Genomic DNA, 22,496 nt, shown 5'->3' with positions numbered 1-22,496 from the left:
TTCCATGGGCACTAGAGAAGAATGTGTATTCTGTTGCTTTGGGATGGAATGTTCTGAAGAGATCTGTGAAGTCCATTTGGTCCAATGTGTCATTTAAAGTCTTTATTTCCTTGATATTTTGCTTAGATGATCTGTCCATTTCAGTGAGGAGGGTGTTAAAGTCACCTACTATTATTGTATTGTTGTCGATGTGTTTCTTAGCTTTTGTTATTAATTGGCTTATATAAGTGGCCGCTCCCGTGTTAGGGGCATAGATATTTACAATTGTTAGATCTTCTTGTTGGATAGACCCTTTAAGTAGGATATAGTGTCCTTCCTCATCTCTTATTACAGTCTTTGGTTTAAAATCTAATTTGTCTGATATAAGGATTGCCACCCCACCTTTCTTTTGGTGTCCATTAACATGGTAAATTGTTTTCCACCCCCTCGCTTTCAATCTGGAGGTGTCTTTGGGTCTAAAATGAGTCTCTTGCAGACAGCATATCGATGGGTCTTGTTTCTTTATCCAATCTGATAGCCTGTGTCTTTTGATTGGGGCATTTAGCCCATTTACATTCAGGGTAACTATTGAAAGATAGGAATTTAGTGCCACTGTATTGCCTGTAAGGTGACTGTTACTGTATATTTTCTGTGTTCCTTTCTGGTCTATGTTGCTTTTAGGCTCTCTCTTTGCTTAGAGGACCCCTTTCAAGATTTCTTGTAGGGCTGGTTTTGTGTTTGCAAATTCCTTTAGTTTTTGTTTGGCCTGGAAGCTTTTTATCTCTCCTTCTATTTTCAATGACAGCCTAGCTGGATATAGTATTCTTGGCTGCATATTTTTCCCATTTAGTGCTCTGAATATATCATGCCAGTCCTTTCTGGCCTGCCAGGTCTCTGTGGATAGGTCTGTTGCCAATCTAATGTTTCTATCATTGTAGGTTACAGATCTCTTGTCCCAAGTTGCTTTCAGGATTTTCTCTTTGTCTCTGAGACTCGTAAGTTTTACCATTAGATGTCGGGGTGTTGACCTATTTTTATTGATTTTGAGAGGGGTTCACTACACCTCCTGGATTTTGATACCTGTTTCCTTCCCCAAATTAGGGAAGTTCTCTCCTATAATTTGCTCCAGTGTACCTTCTGCCCCTCTCTCTCTTCTTCTTCTGGGATCCCAATTATTCTAATGTTGTTTCATCTTATGGTATCAGTTATCTCTCAAATTCTGCCCTCGTGATCCAGTAGTTGTTTATCTCTCTTTTTCTCAGCTTCTTTATTTTCCATCATTTGGTCTTCTATCTCACTGATTCTTTCTTCTGCCTCATTTATCCTAGCAGTTAGAGCCTCCATTTTTTATTGTACTTCATTAATAGCCTTTTTTATTTTGACTTGGTTAGATTTTAGTTCTTTTATTTCTCCAGAAAGGGTTTCTCTAATAACTTCCATGCTTTTTTCAAGCCCAGTAGTATCTTTATAATCATCATTCTGAACTCTAGTTTCGACACCTTACTAATGTCCATATTGTTTAGGTCCCTGGCAGTCGGTACTGCCTCTTGTTCTTTTTTTTAATGATTTTTTCCATCTTGTCATTTTGTCCAGAGGAGAGTAGATGAATGAGAGAACAAAATGGTAACAGGGTAAAAACAACCCCAGAAAAATATACACTAAACAAATCAGAAGAGACCTGAAACTGGGGGAAAAGAAAGGGAAAGAAAGAAAGAAAGAAAAAGATTAAAAGAAAATAAAGACTATGATCAAATATGATCAGGCTGATGCATAGATCAGTGCCACACACTAAAATTTGGGCATATTTTGGTCTGTTAGAAAACTGCCTCCCAAAATTTTAAAGAAAAGCTTATATATGTACAAAAATAAGGGCAATACAATGAAGCGATGGAATATGACTGCAAAGATGAAAATTATAAAAGCTTTTATAAGAAGAATTGATAAGAAGTTGGTTGAAAAAAGAAGAGAAATTAAAAAAAAAAAGGGGAGAGAATGTGATCAGGCAGGAGACTAGAACAAAGCCATATACTAGAGATTTAGGGTATATTTTGGTCTGTTAGAAGAAACTGTATCCCAAAATTTTAAAGAGAGAACAATTTATATATATACCAAAAATAAGGTTAACTACTATGAAGGGATAGAATATGACTCTAAAAATGAAAAATAAGAAGGATTTTTAAAAAGGGGATTGATAAGATGTTGGTTGAAAAAGGGAAAAAGAAAAAAAGAAAATTAAAAAAATTAACTTTAAAAGACTAAAGAATCAGGGGAAAAAAGCCATGAATTCTATGTGCTGTATTCCTCTAATGCTGGCATTCTGCTGTTATTGTTCGGTAAACTTGGTCTTGGCTCGATGTTCTCGCTGATGTTCTGGGGAAAGGGCCTGTTTCAGTGGTTCTCAAATGTCTTTGTCGGAGGCGGAATTGCCCCTCCTTGCCAGGGCCGGGCTAAGTAATCTGCTCAGGTTTGCTCTCGGGAGCTTTTGTTCCCTGCAAGCTACCTGTACAGCTTTGGAGGACGAGAGTGAAAATTGTAGCCTCCCAATCTCTGCCCCAGAGAAGCTGAGAACTCGGGGCCCACTCCTCAGTGTGCCCCCAGAGAAAGGCAGTCAATCACTCCCATCTCCCGGGTTCCTGGCCACACTCCGTGCTCACCTGCGACTGAGCTTTTCTATCTCTGGCACCTGCGACTGAGCTTTTCTATCTCTGGCACCCGACCCCATGTGGAGTCTCCCATCCCAGCAGATTCCTGTGGTGCGCTCCCCCGCCACTCCTCCAGGGGGAGGAAGGGGAGTCTCCCCGGATCTGCTGCTTGTTGGGTCCCTGCTGGAAGAGCAGTGGCCTGACTGTACCGCGGATCCCAGTTTATGGCAACCCTGAGCTGAGAGCCCACTCCTCGGTTCTGTCTTTGCAGCCGGCTTCCCTGCTCCGATACCTGGGAGCTCTGCCACATTCAGGCACCCCCGGTCTTTCTGTGACCCCAAGGGTTCTGAGACCATCTGTCCCAGTGAGGGTTCTACCCCCCACTTAGCCACTGGAGCAATGTCCCTCAGTAAAGCCGACTTCTACAAGTACTGATTTTGTGCTCTGCTGCTCCATCACTTGCCAGTAGTGGCTGATGGAGGCTCCCTCCCCCCATCGTCTATCTTCCAGAATATCGCCTCAGATTCACCTCTCTGCACATCCTACCTTCCAGAAAGTGGTTGCTTTTCTTTTCAGAGAGTTGCTGCAATTCTTTTCTTCGATCTCCTGTTGAGTTCATAGGTGTTCAGAATGGTTTGATCCCTATCTAGCTGAATTCCTGGGACCAGACAAAATTTAGGTCTCCTACTCCTCTGCCATCTTGCTCCTCTCCCCCTCAACTGCATATTTTTTTATGATGTCAATTAAATTTTAAATTTCTAGCAAGTTACATTTGTCCCAAATCAATATTGAAAATTAAAAAGCTATTAAATGTTTAACACTTTATTAGATAATAACTACTATTTTGAATAGTTCAAAGGTTATTGTTTCAATAAGTAATGTTTCAGATAAGAGAATAGTTTACAGCAAATTATAACTTATTGTGATTTTTTCATGCCAGTATAAATATAGAACACTAAATTATATGAAATATTTATACAAATCATATTCTATTGATCATAAAAATCTATAGACTACGCTTAAGCTATTGATTTATAAAGTTCTTAATTTATTATTTAGGCCATGTTTTATATGATAATATTATCAATATTTGATCTGACATGGAAAATAGTTTCTATTCTTCCTAATGGTTTATCCAGTAAGTGATTTAATGTCCTATACTTTTTTCCATTATCAATAAATTAAAATATATCATTTTATATGAGATTATTGACCATATGTTTTAACGTATGGCTTTAAAAATAAAGCAAAATTATAGCAGTGGGTAGTACAGACTTAATATTAACTCTTATGGGGTTTGTGGGAAAGTGAGATTAAGGGTTCTTAAGGAAATCTCTTAAGGAAATCTGGAAATTATACCATTAAATGTTAACAAACTAATGTAATGAAGTGCTCAATTCCACCTTCCACAAGAAGGGATGGTGGTATTAGCCAGCAGAAATACAGCCTAAGATAGGAAAAGGCAGACCTTTAATGTACGCAGTCTTCAAGACACAGTGAGAGTATAATTTTACTTATTTTCAAGAAATACTTATTGCAAATAATTACTTTGGGAAAATAAATTCCCAAGGGAATGGAACATAGGCTTTTGTGCTTTTCTCATAATAATCTGTATTATAAAATTATATGGGGCTAACCACAGGAATATTCAAACAAGGACTAGTCTGTGTATTATAAATGGGGGAATTTTCAACATTTAAACTCTCCTATATTCACTGTTTGATTAAGCTCACAAAATTTATTGCCAATATTTTTTTTTACAACCAATCATAACCCATATATTAGAAATTTCCCTAAATAATTAAAGAATACTTAAGGAAAAAATTCCAAGAAGTAACTGAAGTTAAGGTTATCACTTTAAAAAATAATATATTTTAATAAAATAAGAATATTTGAATATTTAAACTCTGAAAGTTTAACTTAGAGAAAAGATAATTCACCATTTTCAGCAACCATAAAACTCAGACAGATTTCTCTAAAAGATTATACACAACTTTATGACAAAATATTTACTAGGATTTTTTTCCTGATAATTGAAGATAAAGTGTACTTTGATGCCACTTTATCAATCCACTTTGAAGCATATCTTCAACAAGATGTAGAACACTCTAGGCTGACATTTGGTGCAACTACACCCTATAAAAGCCATTTATCACAGAGAAGATGGTCTGCTGAGCTAAACCCACAACTTTGCTTTTCTATCAACCTGAGTAATAAATTATTAGATTTGTAGTATAGTGCAGCCCAAAATGAGTATTGCCAAATACCACCCCCTTATCAGTCTATTACTGAATATCAGAACCAGATAAGTAGGAAAAAATACTCAGGCAACTATTTGTCTTAAATTTGAATAAAACTAGAAGCAGGCAAACAACCAGAGATCTGGAAAACAAGCTAGAGACAGAGATTGAAAATAGATGTAGAAAATAGATTTTCTAACTCCAAGATTAGGGTTTTTACTATATCTTTATGTTGCCTAGTAATATAGAATATAAAACAATTTGTTAGATAGAAAAGATATCTGGATTTAAAAATCTAATTCCTTGTTATTAATGAGTTTCAGATACTAAAAACATTGAATATTTCTATAGGCCACTTTATATTTTCTATTTACTCTTTTATTTTTCATTGCAAAAGAAAAAAATATATAACAAAATATTTTAAATAATAAAATGATCCTCCTCTCCCTCTTGTGCCCTATATTCCACCCCTCAGAAGTAACCACAATTAACAATTCCTTATAAATTCTTTAACACAGATCCTATAATGTACACATATTTTTAATCCCAACTTATAAACTCTTAATTCACTTGGTATATTAATTTTATTATGGGCATATAGCTATGGCCATATCTGTAGTTTTATTCTCTATTATATGACTGCATTTTGTTCTATGAGTATACCATAGTTAATTAACAGGCCCTGATTAGTGAACAGTAGACAGTGTATCAGTGGGGAATGTCTTTTACAGCAAAACAGGACTCCCAAATATAGTATTTTGAACAAAAAGTGAGTTGTTTTTCTTTTTTCATATAAACAAGTCTCTAGCTGAACATTTCACAGCTTTAGTTTAATAGCCCCCTTGATATTGGTGCTGGTGCCTACGTCCTTAAAGTTACAAAATTCCCCAGATCATCATCATGTCTACATTCAAAGGAAGAAGAATGCATCAGAATTGTCTGTCACTTTCATCAGGAAAGTGAGAACTTTCTCCTAAGCTTCCTTAACACATTTCTGCTTAGATCTCATCGCCAGGAAGATATGAAAGAGCCAGTGCTAGTGGCAAGGGAAGTTGACTAAGGAAGTAATGAATTAAATCAAATGATTAAAGGGTTGGAATTTTTATTGAGTTAGTCAAATAATGGTGTTTTCCACAGATTGTTTCCATTTTTTCTAAACATTTTTTAAAGATTTATTTATTTATTTGAGAGAGAGAAAGCAAGAGCGAGAGAGAACACAAGCAGGGGGAGGGGCAGAGGGAGAAGCAGACTCCCCGCTGAGCAGGGAACCAGACATGGGACTGGATCCCAGGACCCTGAGATCATGACCTGAGCTGAAATCAAGAGTCAGATGCTTAACCAACCAAGCCACCCAGGTGCCCTAAACAAATTCACAATGAAAATCTTTGTAAGTATAACTTTGTGTAAAGATAGCTGTATGACAAATTCCTTATAATGAGACAGAAACTTGAAAGAAATGGTAGTGAAAAGGTGTAAAATAGAAGGGAAGAGAAAAAGAAAATAGGAAGAGGGGAAGAGAAGAGAGGAGAGAAGTGAGGTGAGGGAAAAGAAGGGAATGAGGATAAATTATAAGACTAGAGGAAAATGACTCAAAGATATCTACAGATTCAATGAAATCCCTATCAAAATACCAATAGCAGTTTTTACAGAACTAAAATACATAATCCTAAAATTTTTATGGAGCAACAAATTACCTCAAATAGCCAAGGAATCTTGAGAAAGAAGAAAGCTGGTGGTAGCAGAATCCCAGATTTCAAAATATACTCCAAAGCTATAGTAATCAAAACAGTATGTTACTGGCACACAAATAGACACAGAGATCAATGGAACAAGATAGCCCAGAAATAAATCCACACCTATATGATCAATTAATCTATAAGAAGAGAGGCAAGAACATATAGTGGGGAAAAGACAATCTTTTCAATAAATGATAGTGGAAAAACTGGGCAACTACATGCAAAAGAATGAAACTGGTCCACTTTGTTACACCACACACAAAAATAAACTCAAAATGGATTGAAGACCTAAATGTGATATCTCAAACCATAAAACTCCTAAAGTATAGACAGTAATAGCTTGGATATTGACCTTAACAACATATTTATGGATATGTCTCCTCAGGCATGGGAAACAAAAACAAGAAGGAACTATTGAGACTACACTAAAATAAAAAACTTTTGCATAGAAAAGGAAACCATCAACAAACAAAAAAGCAACATGCTGAATAGGTGAAGATGCTTGCAAATATAAGATGTTATTATCCAAAATATATAAAGAACATATACAACACCAAAAAACAAACAAAGAAAAACAACCCACACACAGAACAAAACCAAACCAAACCAAAACAAAACAAAAAACACAAATACTCCAGGTAAAAGAAATTGGGAAGAGAATCTGAATAGACATTTTTCCAAATAAGACATCCAGATGGCCAACAGGCACATGAAAAGATACTCAACATCACTCATCATTAGGGAAATGCAAATTAAACCCACAATGAGTTATCATCTCACATCTGTCAAAACAGCTATTATCAAAAAGGTAAGAAACAAGTGCTGGCAAGGATATAGAGAAAAGGGAGCCCTCATGCACGGTTGGTGGGAACATAAATTGGTGCACCCACTGTGGAGAATGGTATGGAGGTTCCTCAAAAAATTAGAAATACGATATAATCCAATAATTTCACTACTGGATATTTACCCCCACAAAAACACTAATTTGAAAGGATATAGGCACCCCTATATTTATTACAGCATTATTTATAAAAGCCAAGATACAGAAGCAACCCTAGTGCTCACTGATTAGATGAATGGATAAATAAGATGTGATACACACACACACACACACACACACACACACACACACACACACACACAATGGAATACTACTCAGCCATAAAAAAAGAATAGGATCTTGCCATTTGCAACAACAAGGATCAACCTAGAGGATATTATGCTAAGTGAAATAAGTTGGACAGAGAAGGACAAATACCATATGATTTCACTTACTGTGGAATCTGAAAAACAAAACAAATGAACAACAACAACAAAAATAGCTCCTTAAATACAAATAACTGGTGGTTGTCAAAGGGGAGGTGGAGAGGGGAATGAGTGAAATAGATAAAAGGGAGTAAGAGGTACAAACTTCCAGTTATAAAATAAATAAGTCATGGAGATAAAAAGTACAGCATAGGGAACATAGTCAATAACACTGTAATAACATTGTATGGTGACAGATAATGACTACACTTGTTGTGCTGAGCATGGCGTGATGTGTAGAATTGTCAAATCAATATGGTGTACACTTGATATAACTATAACATTGTATGACCATTATACTTCAATTAAAAAAAACTGGAGGAAAATAGCTGAGGTTGACATAAATTAGAGGTAATATAACTTGTCCAGTTATTTCATATATGTATTTACTTTGAGAAGTCAGCTATCTACTGCCACAAATTTGCTATATGTTAAACTGTTACCTCCTGATATTATCTCTGAATCCACCCTTTTGTAGGAGCAGGATATGGTATTCAGGTAAATGCAAATTAAAATAATAGTGGAATATCATTTTATACCCATCAGAATGGCAAAACTTAAACACACAAAAAAACTATCACCACTAGTAAACAAATGGGGAAAAGGATATGCTTCTAACCTGCTGGTCAAAATAAGAAGTATCAAAGACTTCTCAGAAAGCTCTCTGACAATATATTTTAAATACATACAGTATAGAAGATATATAGATAGATGATTGATAGATGATAGATAGATGATAGATATATAGATAGATGATAGATATATAGATGATAGATGATAGATATATAGATAGATGATAGCTAGCTAGATAGCTAGATAGATAGCTAGCTAGCTAGCTAGCTAGATAGATGGATGGATGGATGATAGATGCCTTTCAACACTCCTGGAGATCTATCCCTCAAATAAGAATTATTATGAAATAATATATTAGGTAGGATGTTTTTTAAATCTTTCTTAATAATGACAAAACTGACAACAAAGTGAGTTTCTACTTATAATAAATGGTCCATAAAGTACAACACATTCACACTATGGAATGTTATGCATCTAGTAAAGCTAGAGAGATCCTTACAAGAGAAAAACTATATTCTTGATCATAAAATTCACAAATATGTGGAGATTAACATGCTACTGGAAAATCAACGGAACAAAGAAATTTTAAAAAATGACACAAAAGGAAAACAACATATTAAAACATATGGGGTGCAGGAAGGCGGTTTTAGGAGGGAAGTTCATAGCGATAAATACCTACATTAAGAAAAAAAAAGAACTTAAACAAGCTACCTTTATACCTCAAAGAACTAGAAAAAGACAAATGAATCCCAAAGTTAGTAGAAGTAAAAAAAATAACATAAGTCAAAGTGGAAATAAATGAAATAAACACTAAAAAGACAATAGAAAAGATCAATGAAACTAAGAGCTATTTTTTGAGGTAATAAACAGAGTAGACAAAACTTTAGCTAGACTCATCGAAAAAGAGAGATGATGAGGAGATGTTAACTGATACCACAAAAATAAGAAAAGATCATAGGAGACTACTATGAACAATTACATGCCAAATAATTAGACAACTGAGAAGAAATGAACAAATATCTAGAACAATACAACTTACCAAATTAAGTCATGAAGAAAATAGAAAATCTGAGAACAACCAAAAGGAAGGAGATTGAATCAATAATCAGAAACCACCCAACAAACAAAAGTCCAAGACCAGATGACTTTACTGGTAATTCTACCAAACATTTAAATAAGAATTAATACTGATCCTTCTCCCATTCTTCCAAAAATTAGAAGAGGAGGGAACACTTCCAAACTCATTTTACAAGACTAGCATTACCCTGGTACCAATATCAAACAAGGCCACTATAAGAAAAAAAAAAAATTACAGGCCAAATCCCTGATGAACATAGACCCAAAAATGCTTACTCAAAAATTAGCAATCCAAATTCGACAATACATTGAAAAGATCATATACCGTGATCAAGTGGGATTTTTTCCAAAGATGCAAGGATGATTCAACATCCACAAATCAAAGTGGTGTACCAATAATAAAAATCATATGATTATCTCAATAGATACAGGAAAAGCATTTGACATTGAGTATATATGCTCAATTAATTTGTGACAAAGTAGCCAAGAATATATAGTGGATAAAGGATGGCCTTTTCAATATACAATGTTGGGAAAAACAGAGAGTCAAATGCAAAGAATGAAGCTAGTCCCCTACCTTATACCATGCATAAAAATTAACTCAAAATGGATTAAAGACTTGAATGTAAGATCTGAAACAATAAAATTTCTAGAGTAAAGCATGGGCAGTTAGTTCTATTTGATACCAAAAGCAAAGACAACAAAAGCAAAAATAAACACATAGGAATGCATCACACTAAAAAGCTTTGCATGGCAAAGGAAAACACCAACAAAGTGAAAAGACAACCTACAGAATGGGGAAAAATTGTTTGCCAACTATATATATGATTATATATACATATATATATAATATATAAAACGTATTTTGGAGATAACTCATACAGCTTCATAACAAAAAAAAATCTGATTTAAAAACTGCAGAGGATCTGCATAGACATTTTTCCAAAGAAGATATACAAGTGGCCAACAGGTACATGAAAAGATATTCATCACTAATCATCAGAGAAATGAAAACCTGTTAGGATGACTATCACCAAGTAAACAAGAAATACGAAGAGTTGCAGAGGATGTGGAGAAAGGGGAACTTTTGTGCACTCTTGGGGGAAATGGAAATTAGTATGGTCACTACAGAAAAAGGTATGGAGGTTCCTCAAAAATTAAAAATAGAGGGATGCCTGGATGGCTCAGTCTGTTGAGCATCTGCTTTCAGCTCAGGTCATGATCCCAGAATCCTGGGATCAAGTCCCGCATCGGGCTCCTTGCTCAGCGGGGAGTCGGCTTCTCCCTCTCCCACTCCGCCTGCTTGTGTTCCCTCTCTGACAAGTAAATAAAAATTTTTTTTAAAAATTAAAAATAGAATCAGCATAGGATTCATTAATTCTACTTCTGGGCATGTATATGAAGGAAAAGAAATCACTATCTCAAAAAGATATATGCACCCCATATTTATTGCAGCATTATTTGTAATAGCCAAAACATGGAAACAACTTAAGTGTTTATGATAGATGCCTGGATAAAGAATTATTCAGTATTCAATGATTAAAAAAAATAAGGAAATCCTTTCATTTGTAACAACATGATGGACCCTGGGCAGTATGCTGTATAAAATAAGTCAGAGGCAAATGCCATATAATCTCACTTATATGTGAGTTCTAAAATAAACCAAACTCATAGATAGATACAGAGAACAGACTGATGGTTGGTAGAAGTGGGATTGTGGGCGGCGGGGGGGTGGACAAAATGAGTGAAGACCAAAAATTACAAACTTCTATTTATAAGGTAAATAATTTGGGAGATATAGTCACCATGGTGGTGACTATAGGTTAGCAATACTATATTGTATATTTGAAAATTGCTAAAAGACTAGATCTTAAATGTTCTCATCACAAGAAAAAAAATTGTAACTATATGTGGTGATGGAAGTTAACTAAACTTATTGTGTAATCATTTCACAACATATAAATAAATACATCAAATCATTATGTTGAACATCTAAAACTAATATAATCTTATATGTCAATTACATTTCAGTAAAATAAAAAATTTTTAAAAAGCATTTATGAAATAATATATTAACTAGGATGTTTATTAAGACATGGTTAATGGCAAAAATGGAAACAAAGTGAATTACTATTTATAATTAGATGGTTCATAAAGTATAGCATATTCACATTATAGAATATTTGCTATTCTATTAAAACTAGAGAAGATTCAGAGTAATCTCTATATTTAATAAATTTAAGCATAGAAAAGGTAGGTATGTGACCTAAAATTTTTATTTTAAAAATAAAATACTGAAAGTGTGTGTACTATGTGCATAATTTTATGCTCATGAAGTATGGGTAGAAACATGGAGGGATATATATAAGCTTGTTAATAGGAGTTGTGGAAGGAAGGAAAAAATAAAAGGAAAATAATAATGAGGACAGAGACTTCCATAAAACGTTATCTGTAATTATGGTATCTAGTTTCCAAAAATATCCTAATAAACCATGCCTCACAATATTTACAAATGTGTGTAGTCCTCTCCCCTTAAAACTGGACTAGACTTTGTTACTTGCTTGACCAATGGCATCTTATAGAGTAACATTCTCAGACATCCAAGGCCAAGGCATAAAAGAACTTACTTATAGTTATTGGCTAGGCCTCTTGGACACTAATTCTTGGGATGCTACTTCAAAAAACACAGGCCACCAAGTGAGAAGTGCAGGCCACAAGGGGAGGTTGTGTGTGAACATTCTGGTCAGCAGCCCTGGCTGAGTTCCCAGCTTATAGGCCGCATCAACAGCTGCCATATGAGTGAGCCATCCTGGACATTCAGCCTAGGTGAGGATTCAGATGGTTCTGGCACCCCCAACCGTCTGACTTCCATGTGAGAGACCTCAAGGCGGAACTGATCAGCTGAGCCTCGTCAACAACATAAATGTGAGAAATAGATTTTTTTTTTTTTTGGTTTAAACTACTAATTTTGCGGTATGTCTTTATACAGCTAAGAACAAGTGATTATATTCACATATTAATGTAAAATTTAGTATGAAATCCATTTAAATATTAATTAGGATGTTATTTTCAAAAGTGGGGAGGAGACTTGGTTTTGATCTAGTTTAAAAGGAAAAAGAATTAGAAAGTAAAACTAAAAGGAAGAGAAATTGGTGAGTGTGACTTATTGAAGATAGATTGGCTTTGAAGTTAGGCAGACCTGACTTTACAGAAATCCTGCTCTGCTTCCTCCTGATTGTCAAGGTTTCCTGAACTTCAATTTTCCCACCAGTAAGTGAGGAAAATACTACCATTTGGCATGTAACTCAATAGCAAAATCAGGACAATTTATTGTTGAACTCTCTACAAAATTCTTCCAATTCCCCTGCAACGTCTTTTTTTTTTTTTTTTTAAAGATTTTATTTATTTATTTGAGAGAGAGATTGAGAGACAGAGCGCACGAGAGGGAAGAGGGTCAGAGGGAGAAGCAGACCCCCCGCTGAGCAGGGAGCCCGATGTGGGACTCGATCCCGGGACTCCAGGATCATGACCTGAGCCGAAGGCAGTCGCTTAACCAACTGAGCCACCCAGGCGCCCTCCCCTGCAACGTCTTAATCACACATGAGATGTAGAATATTAAAACTGAGACAGATATGGTGTAATATGCATTACCATCTTGTCAGTGTGATTCTTAACAAGTCTATCTACTGGGTTACTTCCTTTTTTTTTTTTTTTTTAAAGATTTTTACTTATTTGAGAGAGAGAGAGCACAAGCAGGGGGAGTGGCAGAGGGAGAGGGTGAAGCAGGCTCCCCACTGAGTGGGGAGCCAGACGTGGGGCTTGATCCCAGGACCCTGGGATCATGACCCAAGCCAAACGCAGACGCTTAACCAACTGAGCCACTCGGGTGCCCCTCTATTGGTTTATTTCTATGCCAACCCCACACTGCCTTGATTATAGTAGGTTTATAGCATGGATTTTGTGTGGGTGTGTGTGTTTTTGTTGTTTTTGTTTTTTGGTTCAGTATGGTGAAATAAACCTTACTGTTTCCTTTAAAGATTAGTTATAATATTCACATATTTATTCATCTATAAGATATTACTTTCCATTTTCCACCCACCCCGACAGATCAACAATATAAATACAAAAAAAAATAGATTTTCTTTGCATTGGATTACATTTAGAGATAATTTTGTAAAAAATTAACTTTTTTTATATAAAAACATGTCAACCAAGAAAGGTTAATCCTCATAAGAGATAGTAAGATTAAATTATATAAGCAGTAAATGACCATGAGTCTTAAATGGATGAGTATATTTCTATTAGGAAGGGAATTCTAGAAAAAAAAAAAAAGCAAAGCAAGTTGTGAAGACATTATAAGTCATGTATATATGGGCAGATTAACATTTGGCCAAAGAGCTACATAACAATTTAGAAGTAAATGACAGTAGACAATTTCCAAAATAAACATGCACCATCTTTCTCCATAGATTAATAACAGATTGTTCTCATTTGAGGGAGAATTTGAGGATAAAAAAACTTAGTACATTGTTATTTTAAATCATCTTAATATCTTACGCTAATAGGTTAACATCACAAAAATTGCCAATTTCTGTTTTGCTTCATTTTGTTTTTTTCCCATCCAACGAAACAGTTAATGACTTGTTCAAGGTGTGTGAATATGCCTTCAACATCAATTTGTATTTTGTAATTTGTTATTTTATGGAGGAATTATTTTTTCGAAATATTTTATATAATAAACTGTACTAAGATAATTTGTATGGAAAACTGCATAAAACAATTGCTGTTACTAATTTCAAATCAGTACAGCACATAAAAAGGGTAGGAATTGTAGCTGTGTTTTTTTTATATCTTAAGAGTATTGAGAAGTTCCAAAGTCTGATTGTAAGATAAGAAAAAATTAATTTGACAAAATGCAAATAAACATATCCTTATTTTTCAAATCAGTGTATAAGCAAGAAATCTTCATGTTTTTCAATGTCTCATTTAAATGTTTTTTAATGGGAGCATCTTCTAGAGCCTGGCAAACACTTGTTTTCACTTACTGTCTTTTTATATCAATCCTATGAAACACTGATCTGATTAAAATGAGACTGTGTATGTTAAAATATAATTACATCATACAAGCAGAAGGGATCATTGTCAACCTTCAGTGATCTCAGGGGTGCCTGGGTGGCTCAGTCGGTTTAGCGTCTGCTTATGCACTCTCTATCTCTGTCAAATAAATAAATAAATAAAATCTTAAAAAAAATTACATTTAAAAAAACATTCAATGATCTTACCGATTTTTATAAAGGCATAACTTATACTAATTTAGTGAAGTGTTCTTACTTTTGGCCATTTTTGTTTCCACTGTGATAGATCTCAAATTCCCAGAAGTACCAGAAGATAACAGATTAACAAGTGCAAAGGCTTTTCATAAAGTTATCTTAGAGCTGAGAGGCCAGGTGGAATCAATGAGAAAAATTAATCCTAACTCAACTTTAAAAACAGGGAAAATGTTTCCATTAAGACAACTGTGTTTATAAGTGTAGTCATTACCATTTTTATTTCTTCCTAACTTTTTAGAGTGGATTTGAATATGAACTGGAGGGGAAACTATGGGATGAGGACAGAATTTAAAAACTTGATCTCACCCACCTGCTAAATACAGTATTTTCTTTGCCAGCCCCTTTCCTGGGTATTTGTGAGACAGACAAGAGGTAGAGAGAAAAAAATTGAAAATGACACAGATTTCTTCCAGAAGATTGATGAGAGAACAGAAGCAACAGAAAGGGAAGAGGAAGAAAGGACAGAACCCCAAAGGATGGGATTTTAGAGAGTGATGAGGGAGAAGGAAGAGGTTTGAGGGAGCATCTGCCATTCACATGAAGGTTACTGATAATGACTGAGACAGAGACAACAATTTTTAAAAAATGCTTCAATATACATCAAGAATGTATTGTCTGATCTTTGAAAATATATCAGGACATCGATAACCTTTTGAATGAGTATCAGTTACTATAGTTTGTTAGACTAACATTGTATTGAATGTGCCTTTGTACACTGTTGGATCACATGGGCTCCAATTGTGTAAACCTTTCTTTCATGTGTGTGAGTGCATGTGTTTAGCTGACAATTGTGAATTAGCAATAACAGCATTTGTAGTTATTATAAAAGGTGAAAGAGGGAAAAAAAAGAAAGAAGTAGAACTACCTTGGGATAGGAAAGAATAAGATAACAAACATGAAACACTCTTCAAATGTGAAATACATTTATATGTCAAACTCAGCAAGGTATTTAGAAATATAGCTTTTATAATCTATTGGCATGTAATGTCTTAAACTCCACCCCTAATTCTGCTGGCTTTCTCAATTTTGTTCACAGACCAAGATCTGTGCCACTTTAAACCAAAGAAAACACTGAAATAAAAACAATACCTATAATACCATAGATACAGGATTGATAAAATGACTCCTTTGTCATCTTTGGATATTAGAACAAATGTTAATGAAAAGAATATTGAGATGAAAAGACACATAACCTGTAATTTTTTTTCACTTTTGTCTAGAAATTGCAAGAACAGTTTATAGTAATCTGCCCCTCTTTTTTCTAACTATTGTTTCCAGGAAAGGGAAAAATACGCATATCTGATGTTTCTCTTCAGTGAAGTTTTAAAAATATCAAGTCAAGGTGTTGTCTTTCTAAAGATGTATTTATTTATTTGGGAGGGGTGCAGAGGGAAAATCTAAAGCAGACTCCCCACTGAGTACGGATTCCCTACTTGGGATTCAATTTCACAACCCTGAGATCATGACCTGAGCTGAAACTGAGTCAGATGCTCAACTGACTGAGCCACACCGGCGCCCCTCAAGGTGTTCTTCAGTACTAGAAAAAGAACTCCCAGAGGTGTATGGGCTTTACATTTTATGTGACCAATTCTTTTTTCTCTTATAGAGGGGCCAGGTGTGCAATCACTGTTAAGGTAAACATTGGCTCAAATTCCAGCACTACTCTGTATTAGCATGATATCAGGCAGGTTGTTTAATCTCTTTGAGCTTGTGCTGTAGGAAAAATCAAGCTTGGGTAACAAAACATGCCATCTAAGAGGACAGAGCTGGTATGGAGTCCCAGATGAATGAACTCTGAAATAAGGAAGACCTGGGTTTGAATCCTGACTCCATTGCTAGCAGTAATGTGATCTTGTGCTTTCAAAGCCTCACTCTCATACCTATAAAATATTAATTGAAATGCACATCTTGAGGATTGCTATAAATAATCAAAGAACACATATATTTTCTGTATAATAAAGAATCACTCTGGTCTTTGTCTCTAGTTCCTGGGAGATGACCTCTATATCCTTGGAATTTTCCAAGTGACAATAATGCCTTTGTTATTCATGGTGGGCCCCTCAACCAGGATGAATTTATGCTAATGAGGCAACTCAGGACTGGAGCGTGTCACTCCAGAAAGACCAACCATGTGTTTATAGGACTGGGGCTTTGAGCAGGTGATATCAGCCTCACCAAAACCACGGAGGTGAGGAAAGCTGGAGGTTTGGTTCAATCACATGGCCAGTGGTACAATCTCTCCTGCCTACATAATAAAATCCCAATAAAAACTCTGGATGCTGCAGCTCAGTGGCACTTCCTGGTTGGTAAACATATTGATGTGCCAGCAGGATGCTAGTAGGCAACACATCCTGATTCCACAGGGACAGGACGCAGAAGCTCTGCATTTGGCATCCTCCCATACCTTTCTCTCTGTATCTCCATTTGACTTGTCCCAATTCATATCTTTTTTTTTAAAGATTTTATTTAGGGGCACCTGGGTGGCTCAGTGGGTTAAGCGACTGCCTTGGGCTCAGGTCATGATCCCAGGGTCCTGGGAAAAAGTCTTTTAAAAAATAAATTAAAAAAATTAAAATGTTATTGGGCGCCTGGGTGGCTCAGTGGGTTAAGCGACTGCCTTCAGCTCAGGTCATGATCCTGGAGTCCCAGGATCGAGTCCCACATCGGGCTCCCCGCTCAGTGGGGAGTCTGCTTCTCCCTCTGACCCTCTCCCCTCTCATGCTCTCTCTCACTCTCAAATAAATAAATAAAATCTTTAAAAATAAATAAATAAAAATAAATAAAAATGTTATTTATTTGACACCAAGAGAGAGAGTACAAGAAGGGGAAGCAGCAGGGAGAGGGAGAAGCAGGCTCCCACTGAACACAGAGCCTGACGTGGGGCTCAATCCCAGGACCCAGGGATCATGACCTGAGCCAAAGGCAGACGCTTAACCAACTGAGCCACCCAGGTGTCCCGCAATTTCTATCTTTTATAATAAAACTGTAATTGTAAGTATAGTGCTTTCCTGAGTTCTGTGAGTCATTTTAATAAGAATCATTAAATCTGACAGGGTTACGGAAACTGCTGAACTTGCACGGTTGGTCAGAAGAGCAGGTACCCCTGAACTCATGGCTGCATCTGAAGTGGCAACAGGCTTGTTGGGGACCAGCTTTTAAATCTGTGGAGTCTGGGATAACTCTGGGTTGGTAGTGTCAGAGTCACATTGCAGTCTTGCAGTATTTAACATGCCAAATGCTCTATCTAACTCATGGATACTTACTGATGGTAACTATTAATATTAGTGTTCTTAGGAACAGAGCAAAGAGAATCAAATACAAAAGTAGGTAACTTCTAGGAGAGTTCCAATACTGTAATTGGGTGATGCTTTCAAATTTTGTATTCTTTATATTTGCTTGTGAATTGAATAAAAGTTAATAATCACTTACCAAGACAAAAATACATATTATTTTATATTTTTCAGTGTGAGAAGACTTTTTGCTACAAAATTTTAAACACCTCTAAAAACTCAGGATAACCTGATTCAAGTTCCAAACTCAGCATAGTTATTTATGTGTTTCCAAAAGGAGTTTACTGACAAGAACTTCCCAGGACTATTATTTTCATATCCACATTAAAGAAATAATATAATTCTAACAGGCAGTGCAGTTGTTCAAGTTACACCTTTAAGTGTGGTAACATACAAAAGTCTGCAGAATAAAGCAGCTAAGGGGCTCCAGCTCACAATACAAAGCAACTGTGCTGTGCCATTTCTTCTACAGAAATGATACATTAAAGAGAATGTCCCAGAGCAAAACTAAATCAAATCTCCCTTTCTACATAGATTCCTTCTTCCGTCACACATGGAAGACAAGATTTCTTTTAAAATTATTACTTTCAGTGCTCAGTAAAATAAATAAATAAATGTATATATATGTATGTGTGTATATATATATGTATATATATATATATATACATATATATATAAGCTCCTATATTTCCAAAACACACTATTCTATTCTGAAAAGATCAACAGTCTAAAAAAATATTAAGCAACAATGATTTCACCTCAGACCACTTCTCTGGAATAAATAATCTTTAAGAGTGAAAATGTTGAGAGCCACTAACCTACTCTTTCATTAATATCCAGGAAATGACTCAAAGCTCAGCCATTATAGATGTCACATATCGATTTTCAAGAGTTATTTAGATTAAGAAGTGACATGGCATTGACACAATTCTAAGCATACACATTGTGTCAGAAACTTGGTATCAAAATATATATTTGCCAGAATCAGAATTTTTATATAACTATGATGAATTCAAAATCATAGATATTTTTTCAATCTTGTTTTATATATAGAAAGATTTTTTTAAACTGTCTGGATTCACTACTTTATGTAAAAAGATTTTGCCTAATAGAAAGCCTTTGTTCTTAATTAGGTATTTCTTAGTTGACTTTAGAGAATGAGAATGAGAGGCTGAAACTAAAAGAGCCTTGGTAACAGAGAATACTAGCTGGAACAAGAATAACTCTATGATCTTCAACAACTTGATAAATCACTCACTGTTCTTTGCTGTTACAGTGAGGTCAGTCATGATTGTTTTTCACAATACACGAAAATTGTGACTATGCTTGAATACTGTGTAAGACATTAACAGAAATTTGGAAATATTCAGAGTTCTTGATGAATGAGAAAATGAATGTTAAGGATTATATAATATCTACATAAACTGACAGAATATACTTAATATTGTTTACAAAAGGGTGACTGAAATATAGCAAGGAATTACCCATTTGTATTAGGTGTAGTAAACTGAGGATAAGAAAAATAACTTACATATTATATTTCCTATTTATCATTTAAGTAATTTGACTTAAAAAACTTAATTTCTACCCTTCATCACAATATACCTTCAAATCTAAATGATCTTTCTGAATATGTCACCAGCAGAATTAGCAAGATGGCAAATAGTTTTATTACCTCTCTAGTTCTTGGATGCTATCCCACAAAATACTACCCAATAATTCAGATATAAAAATAACTTAAAAAGGGGCACCTGGCTGGATCCGTTTGTTAAGCATCCAACTCTTGATCTTAGCTCAGGTCTTGATCTCAGGGTCATAAATTCAAGCCCCGTGTTAGCCAAAAAACTTAAAAAATATTCTGTAAACTTTCAGAATGGCTACTTTGGAGACTCTTGCAAAAAATTCTTTGCTTTCAGATATATCAAAAGGCTTAGGAAAAAGGGCAAAATTTAGTTGCCACTCTAGCTGTCATGGTCACTCCCCCACATTGCATTGCACTTGAGCTGTTCTGAGCAATTTTTAACCCTGTTCCTTCCTCATGCTCTTGTACATTACTTATCGTTCTTGTTTGTGCTCTACTGCCTGAAAGAGCACCCTTCTCTTCCTCCAGTGGTGGACCATCTACCTGCTCATATGTAACCCACTTCTTCCAGAAAGCCTGACTTGAACACAGGTGTTCTGTGAGGGGCCTCCCTGTACACTCCCATCACATGTTCTATCACAAGACTTTACATGTGGTACGTAATTATTCAGTCACTTGAATGAGCTCTGAGTTTAGAAGGTCAAATACTACTTTCCTCATCTCTATATTCTTTTTTTTTTAATTTTATTTTATTATGTTATGTTAGTCACCATACTCATCTCTATATCCTTAGCAGGTAGCACAGTCTGTCAGTAGGGCTCAAAAATATTTGTTGACTGCGTTTGGCTTTAAGGCACAGTATACCAAAATAAAGTCGGTTCTTAACCTCAAGATGCTTAGTGGATTTAAAAAAAATGTGAGAACTCAGAAACTAAATTTCTAAGGGAAAAGAAATTAAACATATCTTTTGTCCTTATGTCCTATAGTTTAAGTAGCTTATGTCATTTTTCAGAATACAAATATGTCCCAGACAGAACCTTCTTATTTCAAAATAGTAATGAGATTCTATACATGAGTAGCACAGTTTAATAGTAAATGGTTCTAAAAGAAAATGCAATACTAATAATATTAGATTAATAGTATTCTATTTTGTTTATTTAACATTAGGCAAAATTGAACCATTGAAAAATTTTAAAAGGGTTTATTCATTTTTTGATAACAATTTATAATATGCCAAAAAGTCTGTCAAATTCTCCTTCCCAACCAAATCACCCAATTTTACCTCAGAAACTATCTAGCAAGTAAACTTGGAAATATATAGTGAAAATAGTACAAGACATGAATAAAAACAAAATTGTTTTTGAATTTTTATTGGTTTACTCACATCTACCCCATAATGTATGTTACTAATATGAATGAGGCTAAGTAACGTTACATAATTTGCTCAAGGTTATAAAATTCTTAAACATGAGAATACAATCATGGCTTCGGGTTCTAACTATGCTGTCTGGCTTCACCTTTGTGCACCTAGGCTCTGGTCAGTCTACTAATAACTGAGTTATATTGAACACACCATTTAACTTTCAGGGCCTCAGTTTCCTAATGAATAAAATTGTATTCATTACACTTAAGGTATCTTCCATCTCAAATAGTCAAAGATAATATCATTTTAGAAGGTGGCCTCTTTTTTTATTAAGATTTATTTATTTGAGAGAGAGAGCACAAGCAGAGGGGGGCAGAAGACAGGGAGAGAGAATCCCAAGCAGACTCCCTGATGAACCCGGAACCCAAGGTGGGCTCAATCTCACAAGTGGAGATCATGACCTGAGCAGAAACCAAGAGTTGGCATTTAACCGACTGCACCCCCCAGGTGCCCTGAAGTGGCCTCTTTCTAATGGTATATTTTTTTCACACATCCTTTACATTTTATTATTTCCCAAGTTATTTGGAAGTTAACATTTTTAAGCATGTAAATAATCACCTTCAAAATGACTTGGGAAATATAAAAAGTAAAGGATTTCCAAAAGAATCTACCATCGTGAAGAGGCCTCCTTTTAAAATGTCATTATCTGATGCCCCTGTTAAAATGAGCAATATGAACATCTCATAGAATTGAATTCTAATACTATTTATTTAAAAAAGGGCTTTTCAATTAGTGTGTATCTTCACCAGTGACTGGAATTAACCCATTCATTCAACAAATATTTCTTTTCTTACAAAATACCAGATACTATTCTAGGTGGTGGAAGTACAAGTGAATAAAGTAGAAGAAAAAAAAAAAAAAAAACTTGGTCCCTCCGTGGAATTTATAATCTAGTAGGAGAAGCAGGAAATAAAAAAATAGAAATACATAAAACATACAGCATGTTAGATCATAAGTGCATAATAAGAACAAAGTAAAGAAGGGGATAGAAAGCATTGGGGGGGATTAAATATCCTGTTTTCCTTTTCTTCATATATCAGCTAATGCCACAAAGGTAAAAGGTAAGTGTTGATAAAACAAAATGACTGAAGAGGTAGAAATATGTAAATGTATATGGGGAATGGGGAGATATATATATTCACATATATATTATATATACATATATATATAATCTTGCCATTTTAAGCATCCCAATATATGTATACATACACACATATCATATATATAAATACAGAAGCAGCACACATGACAAAATATTATAGATAAGTAATACAACCTCAACATGTGCATATACATACACCTGTATAAGTGAAGAATGA

The 22,496-nt window shown here is 35.1% G+C and overlaps 1 long non-coding RNA gene across 1 annotated transcript in view; it reads right to left on the bottom strand.

The window, feature by feature from the left end:
- The window catches only part of LOC144381283 (uncharacterized), a 274,594-nt gene that overhangs the window by 39,198 nt on the left and 212,900 nt on the right, over positions 1-22,496 (bottom strand). The gene's annotated exons all lie outside the window — the stretch shown is intronic.

The sequence above is a fragment of the Halichoerus grypus genome, chromosome 3 (assembly GCF_964656455.1).
Source record: "Halichoerus grypus chromosome 3, mHalGry1.hap1.1, whole genome shotgun sequence".
In the NCBI taxonomy this organism is placed as follows: Eukaryota; Metazoa; Chordata; class Mammalia; order Carnivora; family Phocidae; genus Halichoerus; species Halichoerus grypus.
Note: the sequence above shows the minus strand (reverse complement) of the source record. Positions and strands in the feature narration are given on the sequence as shown.